Below are 20008 nucleotides of genomic sequence, written 5' to 3'. Positions count from 1 at the left end.
CACGCTCCTAAACGGTCTCCTTCGATGTCAGGGTGATGTTGACCCGGGCACTCAATGTAGATACAACTGTCCGTGTCAAAGTACAGGACCCGTTCCCCTAACAGTTCTAAAGCTTCGTACAATTTTAAGCGGGCATGAGCTGTCACGTAAGCCGCAATGATGACATTTCCAAATCCGTCGGCTTCTACAAAGTCCATATCTTCTTCGTAATTGACTAAGATCAAATCCTCACGAACGAAGTCCACGTGTTTCATGAATTTGGTTTTGTCGTGAATCATCGGAAAGTAGCGAGAAGGTTCTGGCAAGTACTACGTCTTGGGTAAACACGGTCGTTGTGCCATTTTACCCCAAAAGCAATTTAACGTCACTTTGTCAAACGATCTCCTGCCTTCGTTTTTCTCGATGTGCTCTAAAGTAATGCCTTCTTGTGCCCAGTATTTCTCTTTGAATTTATTTTGGTCTTCGGGAGTGTGACACTAGGAAGGATAGCCACTGGCTTCTTGTTTCAGTTTCAAAAAAGCATCCACGTAGTCTGCGAAAATGCCTTTCTGACTGGGGTCACTCTTGTGGTATTGTTGTGTCTTGTGAAAGTGACAAATTTCGTACACTTCTAACAGTTGGTATCCCATGTCCAGAGCTTTTAACAATTCCACGCTAACCCACGTCCCTGTCAAGGCACGTTCTTCCTGGGTGTGCTGACAAGGCTGATCTTGGTTACACGTTTCGGCACAATTACGACACAAGGGAAACATCAACCTGCCTTGACAATGGTGAGGTAACACGGGATGGTACAAGTCCGTGGGAGGCAAGACTTTGCACTTGATCAAGCCTTCATTATTGTCGAATGTTTATCAGGTCGATGTGTTCCGTCAGCAATTGCGGGTGCCCTGCAGGAAAGCGACAATATTTGCACACGTAAGGATACAGGGAACACACGTCCAAGTATTTGCTTTCTTCTCCTTTCTCTTCGTTAGCGTGGTACAGCAAACAGGTAGCATTGGTCCTTCCTCCGTACAAACTATCCCTCGGGTTCAGGGGGTCCATCAGCTTGTAACTGTCCACGATGCGTTTAAACTCGGGATCGGTTTTCAAACGGTGATCGTACTCGTGTTCCCACATTACCAACACTTTGTATCCTTGCTGTTCTAACTTCAAACGTCGCTGACAGGTGGCCTGGTACAAGTCTTCCATGGTTAGTTGTAAAAACTGATTTTTAGTGCCAAGGTCAGGGTAACAGACGGGACATCCGTGAAATAAGCAACCGTTAAACTCGTACACGATCTTGGGGTTTTCTAAGTCTCAGCCATCGACCGAATGCGTTCCGATGGTCTTTTCGCCCCCTCCGTTGCGGGCATGCTGAATCCATTTGTCTTCCTTGTCGCACAAGTAATGTAACCAGCGTAGGGCTTTGACCGAGTATTGACGTTTGACATAGTTGGTCGTTTGAGGGCTGATGATAGCCACGGTGTTTTCAGGCATGAATCGTTGCCGGTACACTAAAGAACACGCTTTGGCAATGGTGCAAGCTTCTTTCAAAGGATCGACCCCTCCGTGTTCCATGAACAGTTCTCGAAATGTTCCACAGCAACGTCGTAAAATGTCCACGTCGGAACGACAATACTTTAACATTTCTTCCTGAAAGTCGAAAGGGTCCGAGGCGTCAGCCTGGTACCAAGCGTAGAAAGCTTCTCGTTGTTCGGTACGCATGTTGTCAGGGCCTTAATAGTGAGCCTCAGGTAAATGGGGTAGAACGGCGTGTTGATTGGCTTCCGTATTGAAAAAGTGTGGAAAGTACCCTTTAGCCATTTCTGTCATTCCAAATGTTTTAGGCATTCGGCTCAAAGGCATGGCCAAGTAACTCATCGAATCTTTAAACTGTACTTGTCCCACTTGCATGAAAATGATTTTGGCTCCGTTCAAAGTGACTTTAGGACGCTCGGTGCCATGTTCCGTATAGTATCTCAAAAGAAACTGTCCATCGTATCCGGAGAAATTGTGAGCCATCACCGTGGCATGACGATGACAATCTCCGTAACGTTCGATGTCCTCTTGGCTCCACGTCTTGTCGATGGGGTCTACGACCCATTGGGCAAAATCGGCTAGCGTGTTCGGTCCCCGAAAGATTTTTTCACGTCCTCCAGGAATCTTGCTGCAGTGAGGGCAATGACTGAAGATAGGTTCTTGAATGCACTTCTCGCACGCTCGATGAGCCACGCAGAAATTAGGAACGTGAATGCCAGTCTCTTGCATGCATTCGAAATCGAAAAAGATGAAATTGCCTTTCTTCTCGTGGTCCTCATTTTCCTCTTGTCGGGGTTGGTATTTTTTCATGAAACATTGGTGTTCCAAGTCCACAATTTGGTGACAAATGTGACATTTTTTCTTTCCTCGACATACGTGTGCCTTGGCACTGTTGGTACATATGCCTTGTCCACACGTAGGGTACAATCTCAGGAGTTGTCAAGCACATTTCTGCTGTGAACCTTGCATCTTCAGATGTTGTTGGTAACAGGCAGGGCTGACAAACGTGCGCAGACAAGCAGGACAGTGCACTCGTTCTTGTCCTTTGTACAGACAGGGTTGAAAGGCTAAACATCCTGAGCATTTCGATCCACAATGCATGTGTTGTTCTCGATTGTTATAGCCATAGTCACATTTCTCACAGCAATACCCGTATCCCAGGAATGCAGTGACTCTGGTAATGGTATCGAAATGTTCATCGTGATGATAGAGGTGGATGTATTTTCCATCTTTAAAATCTTGGCCTCGAAACAACAGAGGCCCGTGCACTTCTTGAGGGTGTACTTTCAAGGTGTAGCGTGGAGCTAGGACATCTTACAATTTTTGCATCTCAGGAATGCCACAGGGTGAGTCTTTGGACAGTCCGGCTTGTTGTAACAGGAGTTCTGCTTCATTTCGTTGTTTGGCTCGGTCCGATTGGTGAATAGTTTTCCAGGCTCTTTTCGATTATGCCGTCTCGTTCTTGTCGGCATACGTTCGTCCCACCACGATGGCGCGGGCTAAACACATCTGGTCTTGAGAGTTGTTAATTCGGATGAGGTTAGCAGCAGGGAGGGCGAACAGACTCTAATTGAAAATTTCCATTTTATACCAAAGAAGACTTCCACGAAAAAATCATAAATAACATCAGTGTTTTTATGTCTGCCTCGGGAAAATATCCTGGCAGGATTTGATTGTTTATCTAACATTACGTCAACGTATACGATTAAATTATTAATGGATCGGTCAATGGAATCAACAGATGGTGCTTCATCGATGTTAGTGATAGTGATAAATTCAATAATATCACCAGTTTCACTTAACAGCGATGCATTTTCATTAAAATCTTTCAAAACCTGGTAACATCTCTGATCATCAACAGATGGTGCTATCAAATATAACTTGTCCCATTTTAACCATCTCATTATCAAATTAAGCAACAACTGCGTTTTTCCACGACCTATTATGATCATTCTGATAGAATGTGGTGGTGCTGCATGATGTTTGACTGGTTCATGTTTCTTTGTGGCGGAAAAATCAATTACATACATGGTATAATTATATCATGAATTTATATTGTGTAAAATGCCGATCACGTACACCAACAACAGGCCTAATTACAGTTGTTACGCGCAATAATAAATCAGCTGTTGCATGTACATGCGTAAAATGCGGCACAAAGAAGTTTAAATTTGTTTCGGGTCAAAAACCAAAAACTAATCAAAAAAAAAAAAAAAAAGAAACACGGCGGTGATATTACAACATAATTAACATCACTGCCAGGATTATTTTGGTCCAAATACAGCGGAGAAAAACATCTTCCTGGGTATAATTATTGTGGTCCAGGAACTCGACTTGATATCAGACTTGACGATCATGATACGCCAAAATCAAATGAAGAACCAGTAAATGCGATTGATCAAGCGTGTCTCACTCATGATATTGCTTATCGAAGCAATGATTTACAACAAAAACATATCGCTGTTGTAAAATTAATTCATTCGCTAAATTCTATAAAAAAAATAAAAATTTTCAAGAAAGGTTAGCTAATTGGTTAATAAGATCCGCAATGAAAGGCAAATTAGCGTTAGGTGCTGGTAATTAAGATTATGGAATCGATTTATTATTCTCCATTTGGATTTTGGAAAGGTAAAACAGCAATTAAAAAACTTACCGCAGCTGCAAAAGTAAAACCTGCTACTGCTGCGTCGTGGTTGTCCAAGCAGGCAGCGTGGCAAATTTATCTACCGCCGCCTAAACGAATCGAACACGCACATTTTGACGTTAGTGTTCCTAATAAAGTTTATTAGACTGATATTATGTTTTTACCGCACGATGTTGTTAACGATAAAACATACAAGTCCGTACTAACGATAGTTGATATCTCAAGTAGATACAAAGAAGCGGAACCGTTATCGACAAAATGCATTTATAAAAATTTATCAGCGAGGACCGTTAAAATGGCCAATTTTACTTCAAGTTGATCCTGGTAGGGAATTTTTAGGTGCGCTATCATTTTTAATGAAACAAAAAAACGTTAATATACGGCGCGGACATACTGGAATTCATCGCGATCAAGCTATTGTTGAACGATTTAATAAAACACTTGCTGAGCGATTATTTGGATATCAGTACGCGAGAGAATTTATTCAGGATAAGAGATCCCACGAATGGGTGGAAGGATTACCAGATGTAATATTAGCGATAAATAATGAATCAACACGAGCAATAAATATGAAACCGGCGATCGCGATTACGCGCGAGGTCAAACCAATAAAAAGATATGATTTTTCAACACGACCAGTGCTAGGTAGTATCATTGTGAGATATTTATATAAACCAGGCGAGGCTGAGGGTGGCAGAAAAAGAGCAACTGATCCTATTTTGGAGTATAACAACACATAAAATATCCACCGTGACAAGATCAACCGGTAGAACTAGCAATTTATGTACTTGATTCACTTGCTCCTCAGCGTGAAGAATTACAAGTAATTCCCGAGGATACTCAATTACCGCCGCAATCACTTAAATAACAAACTCCACGTCGATTACATTCCAAACACGCTAGAGTGATGTTTTCTCGCGTATGACCGTAATTATTATTTTCCTGTCAACGGTAAATTGTCTTGAATCATTTTCTGATACTGCCACGTTATTATACAATTACAACCTGAACAGTGATTGTTTTGTTGTTGTTTCAGCGATATAACAAATTGCACATCCAGGTCAAATTTATAATTATTTTGTTATCAAATTGTTTATAACTAAATAATTTTTTCCTTATTACGTAATCGTCGATTTCATCATTAATTATTGATTTATCTAAAACGATCCGTTTCAGTTGAGATATTTTTCTAACTCTAGATACAGCTACATAAACTAAATTTGACCATTATATGTGATCATCGACGATCCAAACTCGTGTATCAGTAATTGTTAATCCTTGAGACGAATGAATCGTCAATGCATATCCTAACGTCCATGGAGATTTATCCGCGTGTAGTGCTTGCTCGACAAGTTCAGCATTAACAGTAACAATATAATTTAATACTAAATGTTGATTTCCTTGCCCTGGCACGTTAACGTCAATATTTTGTCGTCGTCTATCTGCTGGCAGATAGCATAACGACACCGGTAATAATGGAAATTTGTCTTTATGTAACTGAAATAATTCCCGTTGAAGCGCATCACGAACTATTTTTCTACTTGCAACTATTAAATCATTTGGCGTCCATAGATTTAAAAATTCCTTCATGGATGTTTCTGAAATTACTCTACGCATAATCGTGCACTGAGTTTTATTTGATTGTAATCGAAATAATTTTTTAAATTAACTTAATTCTGTATCAAGTGATCTGTAATCGGTATCAACTTCTTCATAATAATCAACAAAATTCTTCAGCCAGTCATGAGGAGATTCTCCATCAATGGGATTCGGTTGACCGTGATCACCGCACATAATTATAGCAGTATTTTTCAACAATAACCAATCAAGGAATGTTTTTAGTGTTTCCAACGAAACAGTACAAATTTCATCCCAAATAATAACTTTACTGATATATTTTTCCCCCATTCGCGAAGAAGTCCATGTACCACCGCTGTATTTAAAAAAACTATGGTACGTCCACGAATTAACTTCTCGTTGTTTCATCTCCCGCTCTAGTTTGTGTGTGGGCGTCAACACGATCACGTCAGAATTTCTAACTAATTCTATTATTCTTGTGGTTTTACCAGAACTACCCGGCCCGTTCACGCAGACGGTTTTACATCGTGATACCGGATCGTACAAACACGGTGATGAAGAAATTTCTAATACTGCATCGCGGTAATATTTATCTTCAATCGCAACATAAGCTGGCTCACAATAATTAAGAATATTTTCGTTTTTGATTCTCCATGTGCCCCATGAACCGTCACCGGTTAAATTTTCTAACGCCGCTGAGTGATTTCTATCGATGTAAAACGAATCAGTAGCTACTCTAACTGCCTCGCTGGGAAATCTTTTTTATTATCGAAAGTAAATTTATACTTACATATGCGAACATCGATGATCTTAAATGAGTATACTGCGGAGATTCTCCATCAATGTAACTGACAACGGTACCTAATTTTTTTCAGTTTAATAAATAAACGTTTTCTCGATTACAAAATATATTTCTTGATGCGGTATCAGCGATTATAAAATCTAATTCAGGGTCGTCCATGATTAATCTGCAAAGATGTCGTTGATGATCATATGCACCACCTTGAGTGAATTTACCGATTATTTTTCTACTTAGATCTTTTGCTGCTTCGTGTTCCGTTGGCAACCAAACCGAAGTTTGTTTTTTATATGATATAATTGCATCGCTGATCGTCAGCGTCGTTAACATCGCCGAATCAAGCATATATCGCAGCAACACTATTGGTACCCAGCATCGTTCCGAAAAAAGTTTACCAAACCAAATATAACAAATTTTATGTAAATTCGCAGCAAACTCAAATGATACTACACGAGCGAATCCTGTCAGTGGAAAATCCGGTAACGGACCATTAATTGATACTAGCGTCAATTCGTCACAAGGATGTCCAGATTGTGTAAAATATTTAGCACATTCGCCTAATCCTAAAAAACTTCCAGGATAACACGCGATTATGTCAAATGATACCATATCGACACAATTGTATTTGGTATTCCATAATCCGCCGTGTCCATATTCGATACAACTTTGTTGTACATCTTTGAGAAATTCCCCCCCCCAGTTGGTTTCCATGTATTTTTTTCCTTGGCAGTGTGGGCAGCAACAGATGGAACAGTTAAACAATTAATCAATAACTGTTCAGGATTTGTTGAGTATTTTTCTGACAATTTTTTCATTTCGTTGTGTAATAATTCATTTCTATATAATTCACCATTATGTCTTACAAACTGATCATATTCATCCTCGTTGCTCTTAAACAACCACACCGATACTGGATCGGATTTACTTATTTTATAAATAAAATCAAACATATCTGCCTCAGAATTTTCTGAGGAATATTGTTACCGCGGACGTCCATGCGTGCGAATTCTGATCAACAATTATAATTGGTGCTCCTCGAGATTTACTCGCTGACTCGTATAAAACTTCCCCCGACAGCGTTTTTACCATCATGGGACATTTTAATTTAGTTGATAACGCAGCAACATCATTTACTGACGCACCCGCAGTGACCGATTCCGTCCATGCGATTATTATTTTTCGTCTTGAATCGGTTAAACCTGATCCGCATTTGCGTTTGCAAAATGCTCCATTACTCGCTCAGCTACACAATTTAATTTTGAAGAAAATTTCATCAAAGTAAGATTTCCAATATCAGGTTTATTTAGCCAATAAATTCCAGAAACGATTCGCCTGATCTAACTCCGTTTTCGCTAATTGCAATAGTTAGTGAGTTTCATGAGGAATTTCAGCGGCGAATTAAAAAACTTTCACAAAGAAATTTTATTAAATTTCAGGAATTTCTAGAAGCAGCTGAATATGTTAAAATTGCCGCAGATAAATCTAAAATTCATTATCATACTTCGATGATATTTAATATCAAAGATTACCTTATTAGGTATAATTTTTATATTCCAAAATTATGAAATTTTAAAAAAATATATTTTATTATTTTTTGTTGGTTTTTATCTTTTTTTTTATTTTTTTTTTTTCAGGTATAGAGGTTGGAAACATTTTACGATAAAGATCTTACGATCTTATAAGTAAATTAATACTTAATGTTTCGTTTCTTAAATCAAGCAAATTTCCAGATTGATCTGTTAGTCTGAAATTCATTCTTGATAATAAACGATTATGACATCGCAGATAAACCGGATTAATTGGTTCTTGCACAATTAAGTATCCCGGTGGTTGTTTCGGCGAGAACGAATAAAGAATAAATCCTTGCTGGGCCTGATTTGACACTGATGTGTCTGCGCTGTAGCTGTTTTCGACGATGTCACAACTAAGATTAACCGCAACCACGGTCGTTATATTTACCGGCTCCGGCGAAATATGTCTGCCGCCGCCAGATGGAGCATTTTCGCGTCTAAGTATAGCTGGTGGTGGTAATAATTATTTCCACGCGGATAATTCATAAAATAATTCATCAATGGTGTCGCTGACAGATTTTCTTAATTCAGGTGCGTTATAACCAGAAAATTTAAATTTTGGTAATTCAGCTTCCGTCAGCGAGTACGCGTCTAAAAATTTTTCTTTATTTTATAAGCCTAACGGATTAATTACTGCCTGAACCATTCGTGTGTGAAAATATTTCATGTCGGATGCAAGCTGATTCATTATTTCTATGTGTTTGATAATCTCGCTACATGAACTTGATACGTTAAAAACACATTCACGAAAATATTTCTTTAATTGATTTAGTTGATTAAAATGTTCTTGATTAATTTCTTTAAAATACTCAAAAAATTCACTTACATCAACAGAGACGCCTCTTCTTGTTCCCGCTTGAATTCGCTTACTATAAAAACTACACGGTATTTGATCTTTCTCTCTGAGAATAAAATCGCTTTTTATGGTTGCATCCTTTATAACATCTAAATTTTGTTTGTATTTTGGATCAGTATCATAATATGATTGTTTGTCTGTGATATAATCAGATTTTTTAATTTCTGGTGGATCTGGTGGTTGTGCTGGTACAATTTCAGGCCATCCTAAGACGGTTCTAATTAAATTGCATAAATATCAACAACGTAGTTTGAACTTACCTTGATGATCGAAGTTAGTGTTGGTTCATGCGCGGATATTTTTATCCCAGGTTCTTTTCCGGTTATATTTTTTATTCTGCGTGTTAATTCATCATTAATTTCTTCAATTTGATAACTACCTGTTGGTATTCCAACGACGATCCAATTAGGGGTGCCATCGGTTTTATTTTTATTAGTAAACACAAATGAATTATTTGATTGTAATCCACCAAATGATTTAGATCTGATGTTGGGCCAGCTGTGATATACTCGCAACTGTGCTAGTGCGATTTCGTCAATGGAAATTGCAGCTGGAAAATTAATATTAAATTCTGGTTTAGTCGAACTTACCGAGATCATCGTGGTTTTTCTTGGAACCGTATTTGTCACGATCTGCTGAAGTAATTCCGCCATTATTAATATTCGTAGCTTTAATATCAGCTTGGTTGTAAATTTTCATCATCGACGAGAACTCAGAGTCGGATATAATTTCATCACTGAGACTCTCCTACAACAGCGAAGATAATTTCGAATACGCGGCCGTCCCTGTATGTAATTTAATAACATACTCGGATAATTTTTCATTCGTACAGGAACACACTTTTTTTGAGACCATGTTAAGGACACCTGCGACCGTCGTTGCCGCGGAAACACAAATAGTTATAGTTACCGGTGCCATCATTGTTACCGCGGATAATATTATTCTAGCTCCAGCAACAGCCGCGGATACCGAATAAACAATCACATCAATGATAACTAATCGTCCCTGATATTTTTTTTATCTTTGCCGTGTATACGTCGATGATATTTTTCAGCGACGACTGTCATTCACGCACTTGATCATACCTGTACTTGGATGCACTCATTATGTTTTTACCTAGTAAATAATTGAGGCGACTCAGCTATGAACTCCATGCACCACCAGTACGATGTTGGTTTTGTTGTTTTATCAGTTTCTAACGTAAATGTTTCTTCGACTCCTTTATTTAATAAAACAGTTAAAAATCCGAGAAATCTATCACTGGGATGTCTCCAGTCGTATTCTTTAGTAATTATTCTGAATCTTACAGGGGAAAATATGTATAATCTGTGCACGCCAGTAACTGCAGCGGTGTATTTGAGAGTATTATTTTCTGGCGTCCATGTTGATGATCCCGTCAACGTCGTAAATAAGATATTGTTTACGTTTATTCTTGCTGGAATCTTAACAAGGTTAGTTTTTCCAATAATTCCAGGAATTAATAATTCAGTTCCTTTGAATTAATCTATGCTGGTATTGATATCGGTGAGTTTTTTGTTAATTTATTCTATTTTTTTGATAGTTTCATCGATTTTATTATCGTTTTTTTATGATATATTCAAGGACTCTTACAGCATATCTGTCGATTTTTTCAGTAATAGTTTCATCAGTTTTTCTGATAGCTTCTTGAAGGGTAGTAAAATCATTCACGTGAGTATTATATTCGCTCCGTCGAATTATATCATTTAATTTGATATGATTTCATGAAAAATAATAGATCGGATATAATGTTATAAAATCCAATTGTGATATTTGCAAACCAGTATCGATATTTTCATCTCGTCCCATAAAACTCAACAACCGACGATATCCACGCGCTACTGAATTAGTATCAAAATCTAACGATATTTCTTCAGATGGTTCTTGATGCCCATTTATCCGCAATGATATTTCACTAGCGTTAAAATGATCAAATATCATATGACTAGCTCTTTGATTATTATCTGATCGATCAGCGTTTTGAAGAGCAATAAAGATATGTCTAGGTGCAGAAACACCTTGTTGTGATGATATATGCCAAGTAAAATACCATTTATGTTATTGCTGGTACTATCGGTGATCGTTGTCAACCAATACATTATTGATTTACCACCCTGATTCATAAAAGAAAGTAATTTACTTTCTTCAGATATTGATGGGGTCATTACTGGCATCCACAGTGAAAGTTTAGATAGTACTACTTTACCAGCATTAGCAGCATCAACAGCAGGATCATCATCACCCTCTCTCCAGATTGCATCATTACTATCGCCTTTTCGATAAAGAACAACTGTGTGTTTGGCTCCAAAAATTACTTTTCTAAAATCTCTGCAGAATCCAAATATATGAGATAACGGAATCATACCCGAAAATCTTCTGCGGTTACCTTTTAACATGTGTCTGCGTGTTGCAAATCCCATATTAAAATTATGATTAACGCTTTGCACTACCGGAAATGGAGCACCTGACCGAGCTATCGTTCCAGCTGCGGCAGCACCCGCAGAAACATGAGTCAATTGTACGAGATTGAATTGATTATGATCAGCTTCATTAAAATTATCCTTGGCAAACATCATACTAGGATCAGCTGATCTAGTAAAATCATTTGAGTATCTCGCTAGGTCTATAATCGTCGTAGCAACATCGACATTGTCATGAATTGATTCAATTTCTTTTCCATCAACCATGTATATGGCGCTCTTAAATAATGTCATAATACCATTATTAACAAAACCAACTTTGAAAGCTTCTGGATATACGTTATTATCGGCTTTTATGAGTTCACCAACAACTTCGATCAACGCTTCACAAGGTAAAAAGTATCTGCTTGTGTCATGAACCTGAAGTTCAACTCGCCCATCTTGATTTGGTTTTACCGCGTCATATGAATAATACTGATAATCACGCACCGAATCATCTTTGCTTATTAGTTCATCCATGTCAAAAACAGCGTTAGATATTCGCGAGAACATTTTATTAAAAACATTACCTTCCTGATATCATGCTCGTATTTATTTGTTCTGCTTCTTGATTTATCAACGATGATAGATTTTGATTTGCTGCGTCGTTTATTATTTTACTGACGTCGCTGGGCATCACTGCGGTGCTTGGTAATTTGACCGCCGCGACAGGTTGTTTTTTTTCTGCGTACTAAATTGAATATTCCGTCTTTGACGGTGTTGAACGTTTTGCTGGCAGCGCTACCAACAGCAGCAAAAGCTTTATCACGAATAAAGTCTATAGCCTTCATTGATAATTGTTTCACGATAGGACCCGCTTTAGGAGCTAGTCTTGTAATAAAACCTTTAATAATATCACCTAATCCATTTCCGTAAGTGAATTTGTACATGGGTAACCGCGCATTCACCACTCGAACAGGCACAGGTTTACGATAATTTTTATGCACGATCATTTTATTTAATTATTTGTTTATTTAACAACTAGTCACTGTAATCGTCAACGAGTTCATCAATGAGATTTCGGTAAATGCTAATATCCATGACGCCGGCCTGAAACAATCTTCGGCAGATATCAGTTGGCTCGTTGATTATTTCTGATGAATTATTTCCAGCTCGTTTTCCTCCAATAAAAACTTCTAATCGCGATACATCATTGAGAACATTGTCGGAACAAACAGAATTATAACCACTACCGGTAACACCAAGAGATTTTAGTATATCGAAAGATTGTTCTTCCGTAGATTCTTTTTGTTGATATGTTTTAATCAAACGCTCACTTACATCTTTAAAAAAAAATTTATACTCTGGATCTGATAAATTTATTTTATCTCCTGTAGAAGCAAAATATACTGAAGGAATCCATTCTTTTTCAGATGTTATGTCATCAACAAATTCTGGTTTCAGATAATCATCTCTGTAATCATAATTATGCGCAGCAATATTAATTAATTTATCTCTGTCTTTAAAAGTATTAAGAGTATCATCAGTAAACATCATACTAGGTTGAGATGATAATTTAGGTTGTTGTTGCAAAGGCGCAGGAAGTTTATATGAAGGTTGTTGTTTTTCTGGCACACTTTTCAGTACCTTCTTTGCTTTTTGCATAATTTTTTTCCATTTTTTCTTCTTTCTTCTTCCTTTTTTTCTAGATCATATTTTTCTTTTAATATTTTTCCCTCACTAAACTTACGATAAATATCATCACCAATTTTATTTACACGGGAAATATTTCGTTTTGCTTTATATATCCAATCAATCCACGAATTGCTACTTTTACTTTTTGTAAAATATTCAGTTTTTAAAAAATTATGTTTTTCTTTAAAAATTGAGTAAGCAAATGCACCAAATTCAATTATATCATCAGCAGTTTCAAATGGAAATTTTTTATTGTTCGTGCAGCATCATCAGTAAATCTTTCTATGAAAGAAACCTGTTCAGGTTGAGCTACAGGTTCAGGTTGAGCTGCAGGTTGAGCTTGAGCTTGAGGTCGAGTTTGAGCTTCAAATTGTTTTAACACTGGAAGGATGCCTCTATTTCTTTCTTCGGGATCTTCAATATCTCAAAGCAGGATTCTTTCAGCAGCCTCGGCGGCTTTTTCAGTAGCTTTAGTTACAGGTTTAAATAATAACTCAGTTGACTCCGCGAAACCTTGTTTTGCATCTTCAACTGCTTGCATTTTTCGTTTGACAGAATCTCTCAGTGGAAGATATTTCTTTATTGCTTCTAATCGTTCTGGTACTAATCTAGTAGTATATGCTTCTCCAACATCCATGATTATTAATATATTAATGATTTTAATTTATAATGATAAAATATTTTAATCAAGACTGATTTAGAAAATATTCTGAAATGAATAGCAGCAGGGAGGGTCCGTCTCAAGTATATTTTAAGATTGTTTTCTCGCTGGCTAAGATCTTTAAATCATCATAGAAGTGTTTATTTTTAACAAACAAAGACTTACATGATGATTTTTTCGTGGAAGTCTTCTTTGGCATAAAATGGAAATTTTCAATTAGAGTCTGTTCGCCCTCCCTGCTGCTTTAGGCTTGTTTTGATGCTGCGAAGATCGTTCACCAATAAGACCTTTTTGCGTCCGGTCCCTTGAGGAGGAGAGACGTGGGTCACGGACAGTGTGGCTTTACCGTCTGTGATGTCAATTTGGTCATTAGATTGTTGTACATATTGAATCTTGTCCATGACTTTGGAAGCGGTCAATTATGCAGGGCTGCTAAACTCGATCCAAACAGGGGATTTAAAACCGTCGTGTTCTATGGAAAGTCTCAAGCGATCGTATTCTTTTGGGTTGACATTGTCGCTTTAGTGTGGTGAGCAAAGAATCCCACACCTCGGTGATGAACCCTTCTGCTTTCTCCAATGGTACGTCGGACTTGAAATCTTTAAACTTCACCGTGTATTTGTAAGCCGTGGTTCTAAATTTTCTAGAGGGACGCTTTTCCGTCTCTCGAATGTGATAGTACTTTTCAGGGTTGACTCGTGAACTTCGACTAGGTGTAGACTCTCTGGGCCTGGATTCTGGTTCACTCATGTCCTCTTCAAAATCACTGGCATGAATTTGTGCCAAGACTTCAGCGATGGTACGAGGCGATAGATCACGTTTCTGCCTCTTACTTTCTTCTTCTCCTTTCTTCACGAGTGGATTGGATTGTTTCATCTTGACTGCAAAAAGTCAAATGACTACATGAGAAACACCATGGGTCACTTTATATCCATGACAGACCAGCGTATATATAAAGGGTGTGTGTCTTGTCCTTCCATTATTCATTTCACTCTCAAACTGAGCAGAACAATGGACGAGACTACACAGATCGAACGTTTCATCAGAGCTTTGCGAGGGGTCATCAGAAAATTTTCTTCAGACAAGCCTACGGACTACTCATCCTCCTTTCGAGATAAAAGTCAAGATACTTGCTATATCTGTAAGAATAAAGGACATTGGTCTTCAGAGTGTCCAGACTGTCAAGAAAACAAAACAGGGGTTAGAAGAGACAAACGTCAAGATGCATGTTATCATTGTCAAGAGAAAGGACATTGGTCTCCAGATTGCCCTAAGAAACAACAGGAGCAAGAAGAAGAGGGGAGTTATAGAGAGGAAGAAGAGGAAGAAAGCAAACAGGTGAAGAAACAGAAACAGGAGAAAAAAAAGAAGGGAAGAAAGTGAGGATGAAGAGGAGGAAAAAACTGTGAAAGTGAAGACATTTAAAAAAAAGAGAGAGTGAAAACAGACAAAGAAGAAGCCTATGAACTTTTTAAAGTGCTATGTTGTGTTGTGAATTGGATTGTAAAATTCGTACCAGAACAGACAGTCTATAAAAAGTAAGTGTCTCTTGGTTTTGATTTTAAGAATAAGAACCTATACTCACGCACTCAACCATTCACACGTACTATATGGGTAAAAAAGATTTTTTAGTTTTAATTGATGTTGGCAATTGAAATACTATCTCTTTTCAAGAGAAATGGGTGGCACTGAAAAGGGCCTTTGGGTATTTGTTGGTTTTAAACAACAAACTTAGGAAGCAATCAACTTTAACTGCCTTAAGCCTTTGCCACGGCCAAGGCCTACTTCTGGACTGCGTCCTGTCGATGATGATTTGGTAGAAATCATTAAGGGTGGTATTGTAGGTGTTGTCACAGGGTTGGGTTGTTTAGCTCGGGAAGGTCTTTTTCTCTTCGGTCGTAATAAAGAAGTCTGATACATTTGTTTCAGACTTCTTAACTCCGCTAAAATGTCTAACAGTATCGTAACCGTTTGACTTTCACCCTCTTGTTTCTTTGCTGCTTCTTCTTATTGTTTCTTTCTTACCTCTTCTTCTTGCTGTCGTAGGAAAAAAGCTTGTTCTGCTTCCTCTTGCTGTTGTATAAATTTCTCCAATTGTTCTTTCTGTTTCTGTTTAAAATTCTCCACGTGTGGTAAAGAAGGAGAAGGTGGCGAAGGTAATGGTTGAGGAACAAATTCTTGCGAAAGAAAATCCACAAAATCCCAATTCACCTCTTCTGGAAGTAAGTCCGGGTTCACTTGGGTAGTTTCCACGGCCGGTGCACCCCAATTCATTGTCTTCTGAGTTTGTGTCATGTTTATGCTGTGTCGCATGGATTGACTGCGCACAAACGCTAGTGCCTCTTTATAGGGAATGTGACTTCACGGACTGATCTCTTCCGATTGGACGAATGGTGATTGAATTTTGTAACGCGTGATTGGATTGGTCAACCAACTCAATCCGTTTCGATCATCCCTTCCCCTATAAATAACCGCAGTTCGCTGCATTCCTTCACCTGTTCTCGTCACCAAGATGTGGACCGACGTGGAATCCTCTACTCTCGTCTCTTCAATGCTACTTCGGTCGGACTTACCGATGTATGTCCGATCCTCGTGGACTATTGTCAAGATGACGGATACATGTGTGTGGAAAATAAGAATCTACGTAGAAAGACAAGGCCGTTTAAAGAGGGTTTTGATTTACGGATCAGAAGTGAGACAGAGTTTAAGGAAAACAAGGAGACCTCAGCGGTACCCTCTATGCTAACAGTATGGTATGTTAACATAAAGCCAAAGGCCCTTTTCAGGGCCAATCATATGCCTCGAAAAGAATTAACTTTCATGTCTAATTTCTTTTTTTTTAAATGTCTGTTGTCTATTGTCTGTATTCTATCCATTTCCCATGTTCACTTTCCCTTGACGCTAGACAGTCCCACCATGTTCAATTTCCCTTGACACTAGACAGTCCCACCATGTTAAATTTCTCTTGACGGCAAGGTACAAACTCACTTTGCCCCATGTTAAATTTCCCTTGACGCCAGGATACAACCCTCCTAGTTTAACATTAAAGTCCCCTTGACGCTAGGGTATCCCTATACACTACTGCGAGGATACAACAGATCAACGCAAAGTACGGTATACACGGACACATTAGACAGTCATGGATTTCCCGGTTCTAATGGTTGTGTTTATTTTCTGCTACGTCCACAGTTGCTTCCCTATCACTCTTCCTTGTCGTAGTTTGATCGGGTATGTCATCCTGGACAATCTTGTGTGGAGTTTCTTCTCCGATCATTACCCATTTGGAATCGCCCTTTTGGCACTATCTATACCCATGATGGACACTGTATTTCTCAGATGGAAGTACTGATACAGCTCTATCAACATTTAGCGGGTTGCATATTGGTATATGTCCATCTTGGAAGATTTTTCTAATATCGTTCTGTTGAGCTAGATTGGACTGCGACATATCTACTTAAAGGTTAGGTCCATATTAGAATTTCTTGAAAACTCGTCTGAAGAAATGACTGATTTCGCAGTATCGATTGCTTTCTTGTGCTCGTCTCCCATACCTAGAGTGATAAATTTTCCTTTCTTGGATTTTTCCGTTTGGTTTTCAAAATGTTGACGTTTTGGTTCATTTTCAAATCTATTGTTATAGTAGTCATAAGGGTTGTTTGTCACTTGGAGATTGTTGAAAATAGTATAAGAAGTTAATGCCAATCACACATTTGAACATTTAAAGAGTGCAGTTTTTTGAAAAGTTATTGTCTTGCACGGAATAGAGAAGGCTTTCTCTTTACGAAAGAAATATTAGGTAATCTATTTCACTGGGTGTTAACTCCACCGTATGCGATGAAGGTTTCAAGTTTTCAGTTGAAATAATTGCTTATATAACCTGTCAAAAAGAAAGCATTCACACACAGAGGTAATTGAATCAGATGAAAAGATCAGTTGTATATAAAGAAAATGTTCGAATTTGCTATAAGCACTACTTAAAGAAACGTTCAAGTTGTAAAACCTCCAAGATGCACATGTTTCGTTACATTCAATCGTGTCTTGCTGCAAACAGAAAATCGTCATACCCTGTTTAAAAGAGCGACCGCCAAAATGATCCAAATCGGGCCCTTCGTTTGCTAATGACGTTACTGATATCAATAGATTCAAACCGTCGTACATATTAGTAAGAGTGTAGTTTGATCTACACCACCGCCATATATATATATATAAATATATATATATATATATATATATATATATATATATATATATATATATATATATATATATATATATATATATATATATATATATATATATATATATATATATATATATATATATATATATATATATATATATATATATATATATATATATATATATATATATATATATATGTTCAGTCATGAAAGCCTGTGTTCGAATCCTTCAGGCGTTCGCTTATTTGTTTATTGGAAACGTCTAAAATACAGTGGAAGTTTATGTCATTTTTAAAGATTTTTTACACCATATGCGCATGGTTTCTAGAATTTAAATGTGTTGCATTAAAAACAAAATTTTAACAATCTTCAATTATACTTTACAAATAATTTGGTCTTTCCCAGACGCTCCAAAAATTTGAATGAAGCAAAGAAATTTCAGTACCCTCGTTAGGTCCCCTATTTGTGTCATTATCCTCAAAAGGAGTTTCTAAGAAGAGAGTCAATGAAATCAATAGAATATTCCTCATGTGTGGTAAAAAAAATTTTAAAAACTATTATGGAAGTTTTTGTGATGTTCATTTTTTTGTTCTTTGCCACTGAATAACACAGAACGATTGTTGTTGGGGCTTTAGGGCTGTTCTCCATTGTGAGTACTAGCCATGCAGACATGATGTGGAAAATCACATATTAAAGAAAAACACTCTGCCAAATCGTGTGGTATTGACGTTGTGCCTTGACAAAGAGAAGAGAATAAAAGAGCAGAAAAGATAAAGAAAACAATGAAATGCATCTTCTTTGTGACGGTGCCTTCATTGACAAGACACACAAGAAGGTTTCTACTTTATATGAACCCACGCGATATAATTTTGGGTGCCTTATATCTAGCAAGAATTTATTATTAGCAACCAATTATATCTGCCATTTAAAATGAACGAATTTTGGATGAAAACTATAATAAAAATATTTTGGAATTTCCCGCGATTGTTAAATGTAGTTGTGGGGCATGTAAAAGTACTGTACTAAAGGTATCGTTGTGTTATCAAGGACTTAAAGAAAAGATTATTCAGCAACAACAACAAAAACAACTACTACTACTACTATTTATTATTATTAATAATATTTATATTATAATTATTATTATTGTATTTTTATTATTATTATTATTATTATTATTATTATTAGAATTATTATTATATAATTCTTATTTAATTATTATTTTTATTCCATCCAGCTGTGTGTTGTCTGTCCAAGGCAATATGAGAAATGTTAAAGATAAAGGTATTTACAAAAATTGTGTTTCTACTGTATACAAGCATTCGTTGATTTTGATGGGAAACATTACAAAAAACTCTTATAAATCTCTCCTTATTTATTCCACAGAATGCATAGACATTCTGTGTTCCAAACGTTGCTGCTGATAAATATTCACTTAAAAGGATATTAACTTAAACCTTCATTGAAATTGTTTGTTTCCCGTCACAGGTAAATAGACATGTAAAACCATTTTTCTCTTCTTTTACATAATCATTGAATAAAATCCGGTTTAGCCTGTTCAACATGTTCCAACACATTTCTTCGAAAACGTCTTAGAGAAATGTTAATAAATGGCATCCAATACGTATAGGTTACTGCATTTTTATGGGAAAATATGAACGAGTTTTTCGGATGTAATTAAATGTACGAAATTGGTAGTGAAGTATATCCATCCGACAAAACAAGTTCATATTTTCCCATACAAACGCAGTAACCTTTTTATTATATGCTCATTTTCGTACTCTACCTAATGCTTAATTATATTAACAAAATACGCTGCAAGAAGCAAAGTAACTTAATGTATGCCGTATTCCAAACTAAATACACAAGCGAATATTTATCATTACACAACAACAACATTATTACTGCGCACATAACTCCGCCCAGATAAATTTGAACTTAGTCGCGCGCTCGACATAACTTTCGAAAGAAAATGGCGCGTCTAGTTAAAACTGAAATTTAGAGTCATATTGTGAATGAATGCTTATTGCAACAAATTTTCCATTTGATCTGGAATGAATATATTTTGGTATTTGTTTACGATTCTAC

The sequence above is a fragment of the Sinohyriopsis cumingii genome, chromosome 7, assembly GCF_028554795.1.
Source record: "Sinohyriopsis cumingii isolate HCF-2022 chromosome 7, ASM2855479v2, whole genome shotgun sequence".
Classification (NCBI taxonomy): Eukaryota; Metazoa; Mollusca; class Bivalvia; order Unionida; family Unionidae; genus Sinohyriopsis; species Sinohyriopsis cumingii.
This window is presented reverse-complemented; position numbering follows the sequence as displayed.